The sequence below is a fragment of the Pseudophryne corroboree genome, chromosome 8 (genome assembly GCF_028390025.1).
Source record: "Pseudophryne corroboree isolate aPseCor3 chromosome 8, aPseCor3.hap2, whole genome shotgun sequence".
Taxonomy (NCBI): Eukaryota; Metazoa; Chordata; class Amphibia; order Anura; family Myobatrachidae; genus Pseudophryne; species Pseudophryne corroboree.
In genome coordinates, this window is record NC_086451.1 from 86,685,996 (window position 1) to 86,705,849 (window position 19,854).

The 19,854-nt window shown below is 50.1% G+C and overlaps 1 long non-coding RNA gene across 1 annotated transcript in view; it reads right to left on the bottom strand.

Moving 5' to 3' along the window:
- Positions 1-16,054, bottom strand: part of LOC134947513 (uncharacterized) — a 144,414-nt gene extending 128,360 nt beyond the window's left edge. The window contains exon 1 of the long non-coding RNA XR_010182591.1: positions 15,821-16,054. This is a non-coding gene — a long non-coding RNA (uncharacterized LOC134947513). The remainder of the gene's footprint in view (positions 1-15,820) is intronic.
- Positions 16,055-19,854: the final 3,800 nt, after the last annotated feature.

A 19,854-nucleotide genomic window follows, 5' to 3' on the forward strand; every position in this document is an offset into this window, starting at 1 on the left:
GAGCATTCCTGGCCTCACACCGAGCAACATATTTTTGCCATATACGGTGATAATGTTCAGCCATCACATTGAATACTTTACATTATAGTAGTCGACACTGGAGTCAAACGCCGTGTCGATCTCAGCGTCCATTATTTTGGATAGTGAACATTGAGAAACTCTAAAGGTCTCTGCGACATAAGGACAGACATGGGTAGATTTCCTGTCCGTTCTCCAAACTTTGGTGCAATAAATTCACCTTAGCACTAAATTACACATATCCAAACAGGTGTCGGCGTTGTCGACGGAGACACCCTCTCACACACATATTTGCTCCATCTTCTTGGAACAGTCAGGGCCCCTGTTGCAACAAAGCCCGTCTTAGAGGCAGAGGCCATGGGTCCTCTGTGAGCATCTCTTGCAGATCTGGATACCAAGTTCTTCTTGGCCAATCCGGAACAATGAGTATTGTTCTCACTCCTCCTTTCCTTATGATTCTCAGCTCCTTGGGTATGAGATGAAGAGGGGAAAATACATACACCGACTGGAACACCCACGGTGTCATTAGCGTATCCACAGCTATCGCCTGAGGGTCTCTTGACCTGGCGCAATACCGCTGTAGCTTTTTGTTGAGGCGGGATGCTATCATGTCCACCTGTGGCAGTTCCCACCGACTTGCAATCAGCATGAAAACTTCTTGATGAAGTCCCCACTCTCCCGGGTGGAGGTCGTGCCTGCTGAGGAAGTCTGCTTCCCAGTTGTCCACTCCCGGAATGAACACTGCTGACAGTGCGCCTACGTGATTCTCCGCCCAGCGAAGAAATCTGGTGGCTTCCATCCTTGCCACCCTGCTCCTTGTGCCGCCTTGGCGGTTTACATGAGCCACTGCGGTGATGTTGTCTGAGTGAATCAGAACCGGTTGGTCGCGAAGCAGGGTCTCTGCTTGACGTAGGGCGTTGTATATGGCCCTTATGTCCAGGATGTTAATGTGAAGGCAAGACTCCTGACTTGACCACAGACCTTGGAAATTTCTTCCCTTTGTGACTGCCCCCCCACCCTCGGAGGCTTGCATCCGTGGTCACCAGGACCCAGTCCTGAATGCCGAATTTGCGGCCCTCGAGAAGGTGAGCACTCTGTAGCCACCACAGGAGAGACACCCTGGCCCTGGGGGATAGGGTGATTAACCGATGCTTCTGAAGATGTGATCCGGACCACTTGTCCAGTAAGTCCCACTGGAAGGTCCTCGCATGGAACCTGCCGAAGGGAATGGCCTCTTATGATGCCACCATCCTACCCAGGACTCGAGTGCAGTGATGCACTAACACCTGTTTTGGTAGATTCCTGACCAGTGTCACGAGCGCCTGAGCTCTCTCTATAGGGAGATAAACCCCTTTCTGGTCTGTGTCTAGGATCATGCCTAGGAGAGGCAGATGAGCTGTAGGAACCAACTGCGACTTTGGAATATATAGAATCCAGTCGTGTTGCCGTTACACTTCCAGAGAAAGTGATACGCTGTTCAGCAACTGCTCTTTTGATCTCGCTTTTATGCAGAGATCTTCTAAATGCGTGATAAAAGGGACACCTTGCTTCCACAGGATCACCATCACTTCCGCCATTACCTTGGTCTAAACTGGTAATGACAAACCCGTACCGCAATTCTGAGGTACGCCTGATGAGGTGGATAAATGGGGACCTGAAGGTATTCATCCTTTATGTCCCGAGCCCCCTTTCAGGCTTACAACAACCGCTCTAAGCGATGCCATCTTGAACTTGCCCCTTTTCAGGTATATGTTCAGGGATTTAAAATTCAATATGGGTCTGACCAAACCTTTTGATTTTGGGACCACAACATGGTCAAATAATAATCCCCTCCTTGTTGAATGAGGGGAACCTTGGCCAACACCTGTTGAATAATAAGATTTTACTTACCGATAAATCTATTTCTCGTAGTCCGTAGTGGATGCTGGGGACTCCGTCAGGACCATGGGGGAATAGCGGCTCCGCAGGAGACAGGGCACAAAAGTAAAAGCTTTAGGATCAGGTGGTGTGCACTGGCTCCTCCCCCTATGACCCTCCTCCAAGCCTCAGTTAGGATACTGTGCCCGGACGAGCGTACACAATAAGGAAGGATTTTGAATCCCGGGTAAGACTCATACCAGCCACACCAATCACACTGTACAACCTGTGATCTGAACCCAGTTAACAGCATGATAACAGCGGAGCCTCTGAAAAGATGGCTCACAACAATAATAACCCGATTTTTGTAACAATAACTATGTACAAGTATTGCAGACAATCCGCACTTGGGATGGGCGCCCAGCATCCACTACGGACTACGAGAAATAGATTTATCGGTAAGTAAAATCTTATTTTCTCTGACGTCCTAGTGGATGCTGGGGACTCCGTCAGGACCATGGGGATTATACCAAAGCTCCCAAACGGGCGGGAGAGTGCGGATGACTCTGCAGCACCGAATGAGAGAACTCCAGGTCCTCTTTAGCCAGGGTATCAAATTTGTAGAATTTTACAAACGTGTTCTCCCCCGACCACGTAGCTGCTCGGCAGAGTTGTAATGCCGAGACCCCTCGGGCAGCCGCCCAGGATGAGCCCACCTTCCTTGTGGAATGGGCCTTGACAGATTTAGGCTGTGGCAGGCCAGCCACAGAATGTGCAAGTTGAAATGTGCTACAAATCCAACGAGCAATCGTCTGCTTAGAAGCAAGAGCACCCAGTTTGTTGGGTGCATACAGGATAACAGCGAGTCAGTTTTCCTGACTCCAGCCGTCCTGAAAACCTATATTTTCAGGGCCCTGACAACATCTAGCAACTTGGAGTCCTCCAAGTCCCTAGTAGCCGCAGGTACCACAATAAGCTGGTTCAGGTGAAACGCTGACACCACCTTAGGAAGAAACTGGGGACGAGTCCGCAGCTCTGCCCTGTCCGAATGGACAATCAGATATGGCTTTTGTGAGACAAAGCCGCCAATTCTGACACTCGCCTGGCCGAGGCCAGGGCCAACAGCATGGTCACTTTTCATGTGAGATATTTCAAATCCACAGATTTGAGCGATTTAAAATGTGATTTGAGGAATCCCAGAACTACGTTGAGATCCCACAGTGCCACTGGAGGCACAAAAAGGGGGTTGTATATGCAATACTCCCTTGACAAACTTCTGGACTTCAGGAACTGAAGCCAATTCTTTCTGGAAGAAAATTGACAGGGCCGAAATTTGAACCTTAATGGACCCCAATTTGAGGCCCATAGACACTCCTGTTTGCAGGAAATGCAGGAATCGACCGAGTTGAAATTTCTTCGTGGGGCCTTCCTGGCCCCATATTTTCGCCACATGTGGTGATAATGTTTTGCGGTCACCTCCTTCCTGGCTTTGACCAGGGTAGGAATGACCTCTTCCGGAATGCCTTTTTCCCTTAGGATCTGGCGTTCCACCGCCATGCCGTCAAACGCAGCCGCGGTAAGTCTTGGAACAGACCTGGTACTTGCTGAAGCAAGTCCCTTCTTAGCGGCAGAGGCCATGAGTCCTCTGTGAGCATTTCTTGAAGTTCCGGGTGCCACGTCCTTCTTGGCCAATCCGGAGCCACGAGTATAGTTCTTACTCCTCTACGTCTTATAATTCTCAGTACCTTGGTTAAGAGAAGCAGAAGAGGGAACACATACACCGACTGGTACACCCACGGTGTTACCAGAACGTCCACAGATATTGCTTGAGGGTCTCTTGACCTGGCGCAATACCTGTCCAGTTTTTTGTTCAGGCGGGACGCCATCATGTCCACCTTTGGTCTTTCCCAACGGTTCACAATCATGTGGAATACTTCCCGATGAAGTCCCCACTCTCCCGGGTGGAGGTCGTGCCTGCTGAGGAAGTCTGCTTCCCAGTTGTCCACTCCCGGAATGAACACTGCTGACAGTGCTATCACATGATTTTTCGCCCAGCGAAGAATCCTTGCAGTTTCTGCCATTGCCCTCCTGCTTCTTGTGCCGCCCTGTCTGTTTACGTGGGCGACTGCCGTGATGTTGTCCCACTGGATCAATACCGGCTGACCTTGAAGCAGAGGTCTTGCTAAGCTTAGAACATTGTAAATTGCCCTTAGCTCCAGTATATTTATGTGGAGAGAAGTCTCCAGACTTGATCACACTCCCTGGAAATTTTTTCCCTGTGTGACTGCTCCCCAGCCTCTCAGGCTGGCATCCGTGGTCACCAGGACCCAGTCCTGAATGCCGAATCTGCGGCCCTTTAGTAGATGAGCACTCTGCAGCCACCGCAGAAGAAACACCCTTGTCCTTGGAGACAGGGTTATCCGCTGATGCATCTGAAGATGCGATCCGGACCATTTTTCCAGCAGATCCCACTGAAAAGTTCTTGCGTGAAATCTACCGAATGGAATCGCTTCGTAAGAAGCCACCATTTTTCCCAGGACCCTTGTGCAATGATGCACTGACACTTTTCCTGGTTTTAGGAGGTTCCTGACTAGCTCGGATAACTCCCTGGCTTTCTTCTCCGGGAGAAACACCTTTTTCTGGACTGTGTCCAGAATCATCCCTAGGAACAGCAGACGTGTCGTCGGAAACAGCTGCGGTTTTGGAATATTTAGAATCCACCCGTGCTGTCGTAGAACTACTTGAGATAGTGCTACTCCGACCTCCAACTGTTCTCTGGACCTTGCCCCTATCAGGAGATCGTCCATTTTCTTTGAAGAAGAATCATCATTTCGGCCATTACCTTGGTAAGGACCCGGGATGCCGTGGACAATCCAACCGGCAGCGTCTGAAACTGATAGTGACAGTTCTGTACCACGAACCTGAGGTACCCTTGGTGAGAAGGGCAAATTGGGACATGGAGGTAAGCATTCCTGATGTCCCGGGACACCATATAGTCCCCTTCTTCCTGGTTCGCTATCACTGCTCTGAGTGACTCCATCTTGATTTGAACCTTTGTATGTAAGAGTTCAACTATTTCAGATTTAGAAATAGGTCTCACCGAGCCGTCTGGCTTCAGTACCACAATATAGTGTGGAATAATACCCCTTTCCTTGTTGTAGGAGGGGTACTTTGATTATCACCTGCTGGGAATACAGCTTGTGAATTGTTTCCACTACTGCCTCCCTGTCGGAGGGAGACGTTGGTAAAGCAGACTTCAGGAACCTGCGAGGGGGAGACGTCTCGAATTTCCAATCTGTACCCCTGGGATACTACTTGTAGGATCCAGGGGTCCACTTGCGAGTGAGCCCACTGCGTGCTGAAACTCTTGAGACGACCCCCCCCACGGCACCTGAGTCCGCTTGTACGGCCCCAGCGTCATGCTGAGGACTTGGCAGAAGCGGTGGAGGGCTTCTGTTTCTGGGAATGGGCTGCCTGCTGCAGTCTTCTTCCCTTTCCTCTATCCCATGGCAGATATGACTGGCCTTTTGCCCGCTTGCCCTTATGGGGACGAAAGGACTGAGGCTGAAAAGACGTTGTATTTTTCTCCTTTATACGGCAATACTTCCATGTGCCGTTTGGGATCTGCATCACCTGACCACTGTCGTGTCCATAAACAACTTCTGGCAGATATGGACATCGCACTTACTCTTGATGCCAGAGTGCAAATATCCCTCTGTGCATCTCGCATATATAGAAATGCATCCTTTAAATTCTCTATAGTCAATAAAATACTGTCCCTGTCAAGGGTATCAATATTTTCAGTCAGGGAATCCGACCAAGCCACCCCAGCGCTGCACATCCAGGCTGAGGCGATCGCTGGTCGCAGTATAACACCAGTATGTGTGTATATACTTTTTAGGATATTTTCCAGCCTCCTATCAGCTGGCTCCTTGAGGGCGGCCCTATCTGGAGACGGTACCGCCACTTGTTTTGATAAGCGTGTGAGCGCCTTATCCACCCTAAGGGGTGTTTCCCAACGCGCCCTAACTTCTGGCGGGAAAGGGTATACCGCCAATAATTTTCTATCGGGGGAAACCCACGCATCATCACACACTTCATTTAATTTATCTGATTCAGGAAAAACTACAGGTAGTTTTTTCACACTCCACATAATACCCTTTTTTGTGGTACTTGTAGTATCAGAAATATGTAACACCTCCTTCATTGCCCTTAACAAGTAACGTGTGGCCCTAAAGGAAAATACGTTTGTTTCTTCACCGTCGACACTGGAGTCAGTGTCCGTGTCTGTGTCGACCGACTGAGGTAAAAGGACGTTTTAACGCCCCTGACGGTGTTTGAGACGCCTGGACAGGTACTAATTGGTTTGCCGGCCGTCTCATGTCGTCAACCGACCTTGCAGCGTGTTGACATTATCACGTAATTCCTTAAATAAGCCATCCATTCCGGTGTCGACTCCCTAGAGAGTGACATCACCATTACAGGCAATTGCTCCGCCTCCTCACCAACATCGTCCTCATACATGTCGACACACACGTACCGACACAGCACACACACAGGGAATGCTCTGATAGAGGACAGGACCCCACTAGCCCTTTGGGGAGACAGAGGGAGAGTATGCCAGCACACACCAGAGCGCTATAATTATACAGGGACAACCTTTATATAAGTGTTTTTCCCTTATAGCATTTTAAAATAAGAATTTACTTACCGATAATTCTATTTCTCGGAGTCCGTAGTGGATGCTGGGGTTCCTGAAAGGACCATGGGGAATAGCGGCTCCGCAGGAGACAGGGCACAAAAAAGTAAAGCTTTACTAGGTCAGGTGGTGTGCACTGGCTCCTCCCCCTATGACCCTCCTCCAGACTCCAGTTAGGTACTGTGCCCGGACGAGCATACACAATAAGGGAGGCATTTTGAATCCCGGGTAAGACTCATACCAGCCACACCAATCACACCGTACAACTTGTGATCTAAACCCAGTTAACAGTATGACAACAGAAAGGGCCTCTTAAAGATGGCTCCTTAACAATAACCCGAATTAGTTAACAATAACTATGTACAAGTATTGCAGATAATCCGCACTTGGGATGGGCGCCCAGCATCCACTACGGACTCCGAGAAATAGAATTATCGGTAAGTAAATTCTTATTTTCTCTATCGTCCTAAGTGGATGCTGGGGTTCCTGAAAGGACCATGGGGATTATACCAAAGCTCCCAAACGGGCGGGAGAGTGCGGATGACTCTGCAGCACCGAATGAGAGAACTCCAGGTCCTCCTTTGCCAGGGTATCAAATTTGTAAAATTTTACAAACGTGTTCTCCCCCGACCACGTAGCTGCTCGGCAGAGTTGTAATGCCGAGACCCCTCGGGCAGCCGCCCAAGATGAGCCCACCTTCCTTGTGGAGTGGGCTTTTACAGTTTTAGGCTGTGGCAGGCCTGCCACAGAATGTGCAAGTTGAATTGTGTTACAAATCCAACGAGCAATCGACTGCTTAGAAGCAGGTGCGCCCAACTTGTTGGGTGCATACAATATAAACAGCGAGTCAGATTTTCTGACTCCAGCCGTCCTTGCAATGTATATTTTTAAGGCTCTGACAACGTCCAACAACTTGGAGTCCTCCAAGTCGCTAGTGGCCGCAGGCACCACAATAGGTTGGTTCAGATGAAATGCTGATACCACTTTAGGGAGAAAATGCGGACGAGTCCGCAGTTCTGCCCTATCCGAATGGAAGATTAGATAAGGACTTTTATAAGATAAAGCCGCCAATTCAGATACTCTCCTGGCAGAGGCCAGGGCTAGTAACATAGTCACTTTCAATGTGAGATATTTCAAATCCACCTTTTTCAATGGTTCAAACCAATGGGATTTGAGGAAATCTAAAACTACATTTAGATCCCACGGTGCCACCGGAGGCACCACAGGAGGCTGTATATGCAGTACTCCCTTGACAAAAGTCTGGACCTCAGGGACAGAGGCCAATTCTTTTTGGAAGAATATTGACAGGGCCGAAATTTGAACCTTAATGGATCCCAATTTGAGACCCATAGATAATCCTGATTGCAGGAAATGTAGGAAACGACCCAGTTGGAATTCCTCCGTCGGAACCCTCCGATCCTCGCACCACGCTACATATTTTCGCCAAATGCGGTGATAATGTTTCACGGTGACTTCCTTCCGTGCCTTAATCAAGGTAGGAATGACTTCTTCTGGAATGCCTTTCCCTTTTAGGATCTGGCGTTCAACCGCCATGCCGTCAAACGCAGCCGCGGTAAGTCTTGAAAAAGACAGGGACCCTGCTGTAGCAGGTCCCTTCTCAGAGGTAGAGGCCACGGTTCGTCCGTGAGCATCTCTTGAAGTTCCGGATACCAAGTCCTTCTCGGCCAATCCGGAACCACTAGTATTGTTCTTACTCTTCTTTGCCGTATGATCTTCAATACCTTTGGTATGAGCGGCAGAGGAGGAAACACATACACTGACTGGTACACCCAAGGAGTTACCAGTGCGTCCACAGCTATTGCCTGTGGATCTCTTGACCTGGCGCAATATTTGTCCAGTTTCTTGTTGAGGCGAGACGCCATCATGTCTACAATTGGTCTTTCCCAACGGTCTATTAACATGTTGAAGACTTCTGGATGTAGACCCCACTCTCCCGGATGAAGATCGTGTCTGCTGAGGAAGTCTGCTTCCCAGTTGTCCACGCCCGGGATGAACACTGCTGACAGTGCTATCACGTGATTCTCCGCCCAGCGAAGAATCTTGGCAGCTTCTGCCATTGCACTCCTGCTTCTTGTGCCGCCCTGCCTGTTTACATGGGCGACCGCCGTGATGTTGTCCGACTGAATCAACACCGGCTTTCCTTGCAGGAGAAGTTCCGCCTGGCTTAGAGCATTGTAGATTGCTCTTAGTTCCAGAATGTTTATGTGAAGAGACTTTTCCAGACTCGTCCATACTCCCTGGAAGTTTCTTCCTTGTGTGACTGCTCCCCAGCCTCTCAGGCTGGCGTCCGTGGTCACCAGGATCCAATCCTGAATGCCGAATCTGCGGCCTTCTAATAGGTGAGCCTTCTGCAACCACCACAGAAGTGACACCCTTGTCTTTGGTGACAGGGTTATTCGCAGGTGCATCTGCAGATGCGACCCTGACCATTTGTCCAACAGATCCCTTTGGAATATTCTTGCATGGAATCTGCCGAATGGAATTGCTTCGTAAGAAGCCACCATTTTTCCCAGGACTCTTGTGCATTGATGTACTGACACTTTTCCTGGTTTTAGGAGGTTCCTGACCAGATCGGATAACTCCTTGGCTTTTTCCTCTGGAAGGAAAACCTTTTTCTGAACCGTGTCCAGAATCATTCCTAGGAACAGCAGACGAGTTGTCGGGATTAAATGGGATTTTGGAATATTCAGAATCCACCCGTGTTGTCTTAGCACCTCTTGAGATAGTGCTAAAGCTGTCTCCAGCTGTTCTCTGGACCTTGCCCTTATTAGGAGATCGTCCAAGTATGGGATAACTAATACGCCTTTTCTTCGAAGAAGAATCATCATCTCGGCCATTACCTTGGTAAAGACCCGAGGCGCCGTGGACAATCCGAACGGCAGCGTCTGAAACTGATAGTGACAGTTTTGAACAATGAACCTGAGGTACCCCTGGTGTGCGGGGTAAATCGGAACGTGTAGATACGCATCCTTGATGTCCAAGGATACCATAAAGTCCCCTTCTTCCAGGTTCGCTATCACTGCTCTGAGTGACTCCATCTTGAACTTGAACTTTTTTATGTAGAGGTTCAAGGACTTCAGATTTAGAATAGGCCTTACCGAGCCATCCGGCTTCGGTACCACAAATAGAGTGGAATAATACCCCTTTCCTTGTTGTAATAGGGGTACTTTGACTATCACCTGCTGAGCGTACAGCTTGTGAATGGCTTCCAACACCCTCTCCCTTTCGGAAGAGACGGTTGGTAAGGCAGACTTCAGGAAACGATGAGGAGGATCCGTCTCTAATTCCAACCTGTACCCCTGAGATATTATCTGCAGGATCCAGGGGTCTACCTGCGAGTGAGCCCACTGCGCGCTGTAATTTTTGAGACGGCCCCCCACTGTCCCCGAGTCCGCTTGAGAGGCCCCAGCGTCATGCTGAGGTTTTTGCAGGAGCCGGGGAGGGCTTCTGTTCCTGGGAAGGAGCTGCCTGTTGGTGTCTCTTCCCTCTTCCTCTGCCTCGTGGCAGGTACGACAAGCCCTTTGCTCTCTTATTTTTGTAGGAGCGAAAAGGCTGCGGTTGAAAGGTCGGTGCCTTTCTCTGTTGGGGAGTGACTTGAGGTAAAAAAGTGGATTTCCCGGCAGTAGCCGTGGCCACCAAGTCTGATAGACCAACTCCAAATAACTCCTCCCCTTTATACGGCAAAACCTCCATGTGACGTTTTGAATCCGCATCGCCTGTCCACTGTCGTGTCCATAAGGCTCTTCTGGCTGAAATGGACATAGCACTCACCCGAGATGCCAGTGTGCAAATATCCCTCTGTGCATCACGCATATAGATAAATGCATCCTTTATTTGTTCTAACGACAGTAAAACATTGTCCCTATCTAGGGTATCAATATTTTCAATCAGGGATTCTGACCAAACTACTCCAGCACTGCACATCCAGGCAGTTGCTATAGCTGGTCGTAGTATAACACCTGCATGTGTGTATATATTCTTTTGAATAACTTCCATCTTTCTATCTGATGGATCCTTAAGTGCGGCCGTCTCAGGAGAGGGTAACGCCACTTGTTTGGATAAGCGTGTGAGCGCCTTGTCCACCTTAGGGGGTGTTTCCCAGCGCGCCCTAACCTCTGGCGGGAAAGGGTATAATGCCAATAACTTTTTTGAAATTATCAACTTTTTATCAGGAGCAACCCACGCTTCATCACACACGTCATTTAATTCTTCTGATTCAGGAAAAACTGTTTGTAGTTTTTTCACACCATACATAATACCCTGTTTTACGGTATCTGTAGTATCAGCTAAATGTAACGTCTCCTTCATTGCCAAAATCATATAACGTGTGGCCCTACTGGAAAATACGTTTGAATTTCTACCGTCGTCACTGGAATCAGTGCCCGTGTCTGGGTCTGTGTCGACCGACTGAGGCAAAGGGCGTTTTACAGCCCCTGACGGTGTTTGAGGCGCCTGGACAGGCATTAATTGATTGTCCGGCCGCCTCATGTCCTCAACTGACTGTTTAAGGGAAGATAAACCATCACGTAATTCCACAAATAAAGGCATCCATTCTGGTGTCGACCCCCTGGGGGGTGACATCTGCATATTTGGCAATTGCTCCGCCTCCACACCAATATCGTCCTCATACATGTCGACACCACGTACCGACACACACCGCAAACTCACAGGGAATGCTCTAATGAAGACAGGACCCACTAGCCCTTTTGGGGAGACAGAGGGAGAGTCTGCCAGCACACACCACAAAGCGCTATATATACAAGGGATATCCTTATATTAAGTGCTCCCTTATAGCTGCTTTAATATATATATATATAGCCATTAATGTGCCCCCCCTCTCTGTTTTACCCTGTTTCTGTAGTGCAGTGCAGGGGAGAGACCTGGGAGCCGTTCTGACCAGCGGAGCTGTGACAGAAAATGGCGCCGTGTGCTGAGGAGATAGGCCCCGCCCCTTTTTCGGCGGGTTCTTCTCCCGCTATTTTTCCAGTCAGGCAGGGGTTAAATATCTCCATATAGCCCCTATGGGCTATATGTGAGGTATTTTTAGCCTTGTATAAGGTTTATATTTGCCTCTCAGAGCGCCCCCCCCCAGCGCTCTGCACCCTCAGTGACTGCCCAGTGAAGTGTGCTGAGAGGAAAATGGCGCACAGCTGCAGTGCTGTGCGCTACCTTATGAAGACTGAGGAGTCTTCAGCCGCCGGTTTCCGGACCTCTTCACGCTTCAGCATCTGCAAGGGGGTCGGCGGCGCGGCTCCGGGACCGGACTCCACGGCTGGGCCTGTGTTCGATCCCTCTGGAGCTAATGGTGTCCAGTAGCCAAGCAGCAAATCCACTCTGCATGCAGGTGAGTTTACTACTTTCCCCCTAAGTCCCACGTTGCAGTGATCCTGTTGCCAGCAGGACTCACTGTAAAGAAAAAAAACCTAAACTAAACTTTCTCTAAGCAGCTCTTTAGGAGAGCCACCTAGATTGCACCCTTCTCGTTCGGGCACAAAATCTAACTGGAGTCTGGAGGAGGGTCATAGGGGGAGGAGCCAGTGCACACCACCTGACCTAGTAAAGCTTTACTTTTTTGTGCCCTGTCTCCTGCGGAGCCGCTATTCCCCATGGTCCTTTCAGGAACCCCAGCATCCACTTAGGACGATAGAGAAATATATATAGTCATATCGCCAAATAAGTGCCCCCCCTCTCTGTTTTAACCCTGTTTCTGTAGTGCAGTGCAGGGGAGAGCCTGGGAGCCTTCCCACCAGCATTTCTGTGAGGGAAAATGGCGCTGTGTGCTGAGGAGAATAGGCCCCGCCCCCTTTTCGGCGGGCTTCTTCTCCCGTTTTTCTGAGACCTGGCAGGGGTTAAATACATCCATATAGCCCCCAGGGGCTATATGTGATGTATTTTTAGCCAGAATAAGGTACTATCATTGCTGCCCAGGGCGTTCCCCCCAGCGCCCTGCACCCTCAGTGACCTGACAACAATGGCGCACAGCTGCAGTACTGTGCGCTACCTTATGAAGACTGAAAAGTCTTCTGCCGCCGGTTTCTGGACCTCTTCACTTTTCGGCATCTGCAAGGGGGTTGGCGGCGCGGCTCCGGGACGAACCCCAGGGTGAGACCTGTGTTCCGACTCCCTCTGGAGCTAATGGTGTCCAGTAGCCTAAGAAGCCAATCCATCCTGCACGCAGGTGAGTTCACTTCTCTCCCCTAAGTCCCTCGATGCAGTGAGCCTGTTGCCAGCAGGACTCACTGAAAATAAAAAAACCTAACAAAACTTTTACTCTAAGCAGCTCTTTAGGAGAGCCACCTAGATTGCACCCTTCTCGGCCGGGCACAAAAATCTAACTGAGGCTTGGAGGAGGGTCATAGGGGGAGGAGCCAGTGCACACCACCTGATCCTAAAGCTTTTACTTTTGTGCCCTGTCTCCTGCGGAGCCGCTATTCCCCCATGGTCCTGACGGAGTCCCCAGCATCCACTAGGACGTCAGAGAAATACAATTTGTGATATGCAGTTCACACTGTTTTCATCTCGTGAGGGAAAACAGTCAGGGCCGTCGGTGAGGGGGCATTTTTTCTTAAAGTCCAGCTTGTATCCCTGAGACACAATATCTATAGCCCAAGGATCTAACAGGGAGCGAACCCACTTGTGGCTGAACTCCCGAAGGCGTACCCCCACCGGGCCTAGCTCCACCTGTGGAGCCCCAGTGACATGTGGTGGATTTTTGTAGAGGCCGGGGAGGACTTCTGTTTTCTCTGCCCCCGCCTCTGGCAAGAAAGGACCTATTTCGGACTTTCTTGTTTCTTTATTCGAAAAGCTGCATTTAATAATGACGTGCTTTCCTAGGCTGTGCAGGGATAGAAGGCAAAATATCAGAATTACCAGATATAGCCGTGGAGACCAAACCCTTTTCCACACAATCCTCAGCCTTCCATATGCCTCTTAAGTCGGCATCATCTGTCCATTGCATATTGTACAGGACACGTCAAGCAGAGATCGACATAGCTTTGACACTAGGACCCAGTATACTCATGTCTCTATGGCGCATATATATTATATACATACATACATACATTATATATATATATATACACACACACACACATACATACTAGGGTCTCTATCTCTGCTGATAAGGTACCTGTCCCCACTGACACAGCGCTATAAACCCATGCCGACCCCATCGCCGGTCTGAGTAGTGTACCAGAATGTGCACGCTATCTGCAGGATCACTGAGAATAGCTGTAACATCAGGGCTGCCCTTTGTGACACCCTAGGGGAAGATTCTCATCTTATCCTGGCCCTAGTGGGGAAAGGATACTGCCTGAGAAATCTTTGTGGGAAACTGCAGTCTCTTGTCTGGAGATTCCCGCTATTTTTCCTCATGAGAGGAGGGAAAATTACCTCAGCTTTCTTCCCCTTACACCTGTGTACACTTGTGTCAGGGACAGATGAGTCATCAGTGACATGCAAATCATCTTATTACAATAAACACATATTGAATACTTTACCGCCAATCTGGCTGTAACTTTGCATTATCATAGTCGACACTGGAGGCAGACTCCGTGTCGACATCTGTGTCAATTAACTGGGATAGTGGACGCTTATGAGACCCCTGTCCAACCTTTTATGCAAGTTTACATTTAACCTTCCACATATCCATCCAGTCAGGTGTCTGCACCGTCGGCGGGAACACCCCATCCATATGCCCTTGCTCCGCCTCCACGTACCCTTCCTCATCAAACATGTCGACACTGAGGTACCGACACACCGCACACACACAGGGAATGCTATGACTGAGGAGAGGACCCCACAAAGGCTTTTGGGGAGACAGAGAAGGAGTATGCCAGCACACACCACAGCGCTATTATAACCCAGGGATTACACTATAATTAGTGTCCACCCAGTAGCTGCTGATAATAACGTTTTTGCGCCTAAATATATGTGCCCCCCCCCCCCCCTCCTCTTTTGCCCTTCTTGTATCTGGATACTGCAGGGGAGAGTCTGGGGAGCTGTGAAGAAAACAATGGCGCTGGTTAGTGCTGAGGAAGAAGCTCCGCCCTGTCAGCGGCAGCTTCTTATGTCCAGCTTCTTATGAGTAAAAATGGTGGGGGTTTTTACATATATACAGTCTGGGACTGTATATATGTTCATACTTGCCAAAGGTACGCAAATTGCTGCACAGGGCGCCCCCCACCCCCAGCGCCCTGCACCCTACAGTGACCGGAGTGTGTGGTGTGCAGTGGGAGCAATGGCGCACAGCTGCAGTGCTGTGCGCTACCTAAAAGTGAAGACAGAGTCTTCATGCCGCCGATTTCGATGTCTTCTTGCTTCTGCCTGGTCTTCTGTACTTCTGGCTCTGCAAGGGGGATGGCGGCGCGGCTCCGGGAACGGACGATCGAGGTATGGTAAGTGTGTTCGATCCCTCTGGAGCTAATGGTGTCCAGTAGCCTAAGAAGCGCAACCTAGCTGCAGTTAGGTAGGTTCGCTTCTCTCCCCTCAGTCCCACGTAGCAGTTAGTCTGTTGCCAGCAGAAGCTCACTGAAAATAAAAAACCTAATACTTTATTTTTCTAGCAGGCTCAGGAGAGCCTCCTAGGAGCACCCAGCTCTGGCCGGGCACAGATTCTAACTGAGGTCTGGAGGAGGGGCATAGAGGAAGGAGCCAGTGCACACCAGATAGTACCTAATCTTTCTTTAGAGTACTCAGTCTCCTGCGGAGCCCGTCTATTCCCCATGGTCCTTACGGAGTACCCAGCATCCACTAGGACGTCAGAGAAAAAAAAATATATATATATATATATATATTATATAGACAGACTTCTATATTTATTACAGAGGGAGCAGAGCACTGCAGTCTTCTGCACATGTGTGCTGTTGCCTGTTGCAATTTTTTTCAGTGGGCAGGGGGCTCAAAACTTGCAGATGGCCCACTTATTAATTATAATTCTACTGTGGCATTATAATGCCAGTGGCATTATAATAATGAGGGGGCCATCTGCAAGTTTTGAGCCCCCTGCCCACTGAAAAAATTTCAACAGGCAACAGCACACGTGTGCAGAAGACTGCAGTGCTCTGCCCTCTCTGTAATAAATATAGACTAGTCTGTCTATATATAAATAATATATTATATAAATATGCCACTGAATATATTTTATATATTTATATTTAATAGGGCCGGCCCTGCACTGAGCCTGTCAGCCCAGGAATCAGCCAGGAATGGATAACAGGTCTCTACCTTCTCAGTCAGCCGGGCAGCCAGCAGTGCGGCCTGTGCGCGGGAAGAACCCGCTGAAGATGTCTCCGGCGGCGGACGCGGTCAGTCAACTGTGGCCGTGGGAAGCAGGCAGTAGTAGGCGCGGGCTGGCAGCTGGCGGCGGCGGGCTTCCTGCCCAAGCGCACGGTGACATGTTGCGCATGTTGTAATGTTCGGCGTGACGTCATGACGTCCTGCCGCTCATTACAGAAATGCACAGAGGGAGGAGGAGGAGCCGCGTTCGCCGAGGAGGCAGCCGCAGCAGCACAGACACAGTGAGTAATACTGTGCGTGCTGTGCTGAGCGCTGCTAGCACTGCAGATTGAGTGAGCGCCCTCTATGTGCGGCGCCTTACTCGTCTGCGTAATTAGCGTAATTATAGGACCGGCCCTGGAGACAAGAGGAACACAGGGAATAACTTGGGATGACAAGAGGAACACAGGGAATAACTGGGGATGACAAGAGGAACACGGGGAATAACTGGTGATGACAAGAGGAACACAGGGGAAATAATGGGGGGTAGACAAGAGGAACAGAGGGGAAATAATGGGGGGAGACGAGAGGAACACTGGGGTAATAATGGGGGGAGACAAGAGGAACACTGGGGGAATAACGGGGGGAGACAAGAGGAACACGGGGAATAACGGGGGGAGACAAGAGGAACACGGGGAATAACTGGGGATGACAAGAGGAACACAGAGGGAATAACAAGAGGAACACTGGGGGAATAACTGGGGATGACAAGAGGAACACAGAGGGAATAACAGAAAGAACAAAGGGGGAATAATGGGGGGAGACAAGAGGAACACTGGGGTAATAACGGGGGGAGACAAGAGGAACACGGGGAATAACAAGGAACAAAGGGGAAATAATGGGGGGGACAAGAGGAACACTGGGGGAATAACGGGGGGAGACAAGAGGAACACTGGGAATAACGGGGGGAGACAAGAGGAACACTGGGGTAATAACGGGGGAGACAAGAGGAACACAGGGAATAACAGAAGGAACAAAGGGGAAATAATGGGGGGGGACAAGAGGAACACTGGGGGAATAACTGGGGATGACAAGAGGAACACAGAGGGAATAACAGAAGGAATAATGGAGGGAGACAAGAGGAACACTGTGGGAATAATGGGGGGAGACAAGAGGAACACTGTGGGAATAATGGGGGGAGACAAGAGGAACACTGGGAATAATGGGGGGAGACAAGAGGAACACGGGGAATAACGGGGGGAGACAAGAGGAACACGGGGAATAACGGGGGGAGACAAGAGGAACACTGGAATAACGGGGTGACAAGAGGAACACTGGGGGAATAACGGGGGGTGACAAGAGGAACACAGGGGGAATAACGGGGTGACAAGAGGAACACTGGGGGAATAACGGGGGGTGACAAGAGGAACACTGGGGGAATAACGGAGGGTGACAAGAGGAACACTGGGGGAATAATGGGGAGTGACAAGAGGAACACAGGGGAAATAATGGGGGGAAGACAAGAGGAAAACGGGGAATAACGGGGGGAGACAAGAGGAACACGGGGAATAACTGGGGATGATAAGGGTAACACAAGGGAATAACTGGGGATGACAAGAGGAACACACAGGGAATAACTGGGGATGACAAGAGGAACACTTGGGGAATAACTGGGGATGACAAGAGGAACACAGAGGGAATAACAGAAGGAACAAAGGGGGAATAATGGGGGGAGACAAGAGGAACACTTGGGGAATAATGGGGGGAGACAAGAGGAACACTGGGGGAATAACGGGGGAGACAAGAGGAACACGGGGAATAACAGAAGGAACAAAGGGGAAACAATGGGGGGGACAAGAGGAACACTGGGGGAATAACGGGGGGGAGACAAGAGAAACTGGGGGAATAACAGGGGGTGACAAGAGAAACACTGGGGGAATAACGGGGAGTGACAAGAGAAACACTGGGGGTATAACGGGGGTGACAAGAGGAACACAGGGAATAACGGGGGGAGACAAGAGGAACACTGGGGGAATAACGGGGGTGACAAGAGAAACACTGGTGGAATAACGGGGGGTGACAAGAGAAACACTGGGGGAATAACTGGGGATGACAAGAGGAACACTGGGGGAATAACGGGGGTGACAAGAGAAACACTGGGGTAATAACGGGGGGTGACAAGAGAAACACGGGGAATAACGGGGGGTGACGAGAAACACTGGGGGAATAACGGGGGGTGACGAGAAACACTGGGGGAATAACGGGGGGTGACAAGAGAAACACTGGGGGAATAACGGGGGGAGACAAGAGGAACACGGGGAATAACGGGATGACAAGAGGAACACAGAGGGAATAACTGGGGATGACAAGAGGAACACAGGGGAAATAATGGGGGAGACAAGAGGAACACGGGAAATAATGGGGGGGAGACAAGAGGAACACGGGGAATAACAGAAGGAACAAAGAGGAAATAATGGGGGGGACAAGAGGAACACTGGGGGAATAATGGGGGGAGACAAGAGGAACACACGGGGAATAACGGGGGGAGACAAGAGGAACATGGGGAATAACAGAAGGAACAAAGAGGAAATAATGGGGGGGACAAGAGGAACACTGGGGGAATAACGGGGGGAGACAAGAGGAACACGGGGAATAACTGGGGATGACAAGAGGAACACAGAGGGAATAACGGGGGGTGACAAGAGGAACACTGGGGGAATAACGGGGGTGACAAGAGGAACACTGGGGGAATAACGGGGGGTGACAAGAGAAACACGGGGAATAACGGGGGGTGACAAGAGAAACACTGGGGGAATAACGGGGTGTGACAAGAGAAACACTGGGGGAATAACGGGGGGTGACAAGAAAAACACTGGGGGAATAACGGGGGGTGACAAGAGAAACACTGGGTGAATAACGGGGGGTGACGAGGAACACAGAGGGAATAACTGGGGATGACAAGAGGAACACTGGGGGAATAACGGGGGGAGACAAGAGGAACACAGGGGGAATAACAGAAGGAACAAAGGGGAAATAATGGGGGGGGACAAGAGGAACACTGGGGGAATAACGGGAGGTGACAAGAGGAACACAGGGGGAGTAACAGAAGGAACAAATGGGAAATAATGGGGGGGAGACAAGAGGAACACTGGGGGAATAACGGGGGGGTGACAAGAGAAACACTGGGGGAATAACGGGGGGGTGACAAGAGAAACACTGGGGGAATAACGGGGGGTGACGAGAAACACTGGGGGAATAACGGGGGGTGACAAGAGGAACACGGGGAATAACGGGGGGAGACAAGAGGAACACAGGGAATAACGGGGGGAGACAAGAGGAACACAGAGGGAATAACTTGGGATGATAAGAGGAACACTGGGGAAATAATGGGGGGGAGACAAGAGGAACACAGGGTAAATAATGGGGGGGAGACAAGAGGAACACTGGGGGAATAATGGGGGGAGACAAGAGGAGCACTGGGGGAATAACGAGGGGAGACAAGAGGAACACGGGGAATAACAGAAGGAACAAAGAGGAAATAATGGGGGGGACAAGAGGAACACTGGGGGAATAATGGGGGGAGACAAGAGGAACACAGGGGGAATAACGGGGGGAGACAAGAGGAACACGGGGAATAACAGAAGGAACAAAGAGGAAATAATGGGGGGGACAAGAGGAACACTGGGGGAATAACGGGGGGAGACAAGAGGAACACGGGGAATAACTGGGGATGACAAGAGGAACACAGAGGGAATAACTGGGGATGACTAGAGGAACACTTGGGGAATAACTGGGGATGACAAGAGGAACACAGAGGGAATAACAGAAGGAACAAAGGGGGAATAATGGGGGGAGACAAGAGGAACACAGGGGGAATAATGGGGGGAGACAAGAGGAACACTGGGGGAATAACGGGGGTGACAAGAGAAACACTGGGGGAATAACGGTGAGTGACAAGAGAAACACAGGGAATAACGGGGGGAGACGAGGAACACTGGGGGAATAACTGGGGATGACAAGGGAAACACACAGGGAATATCTGG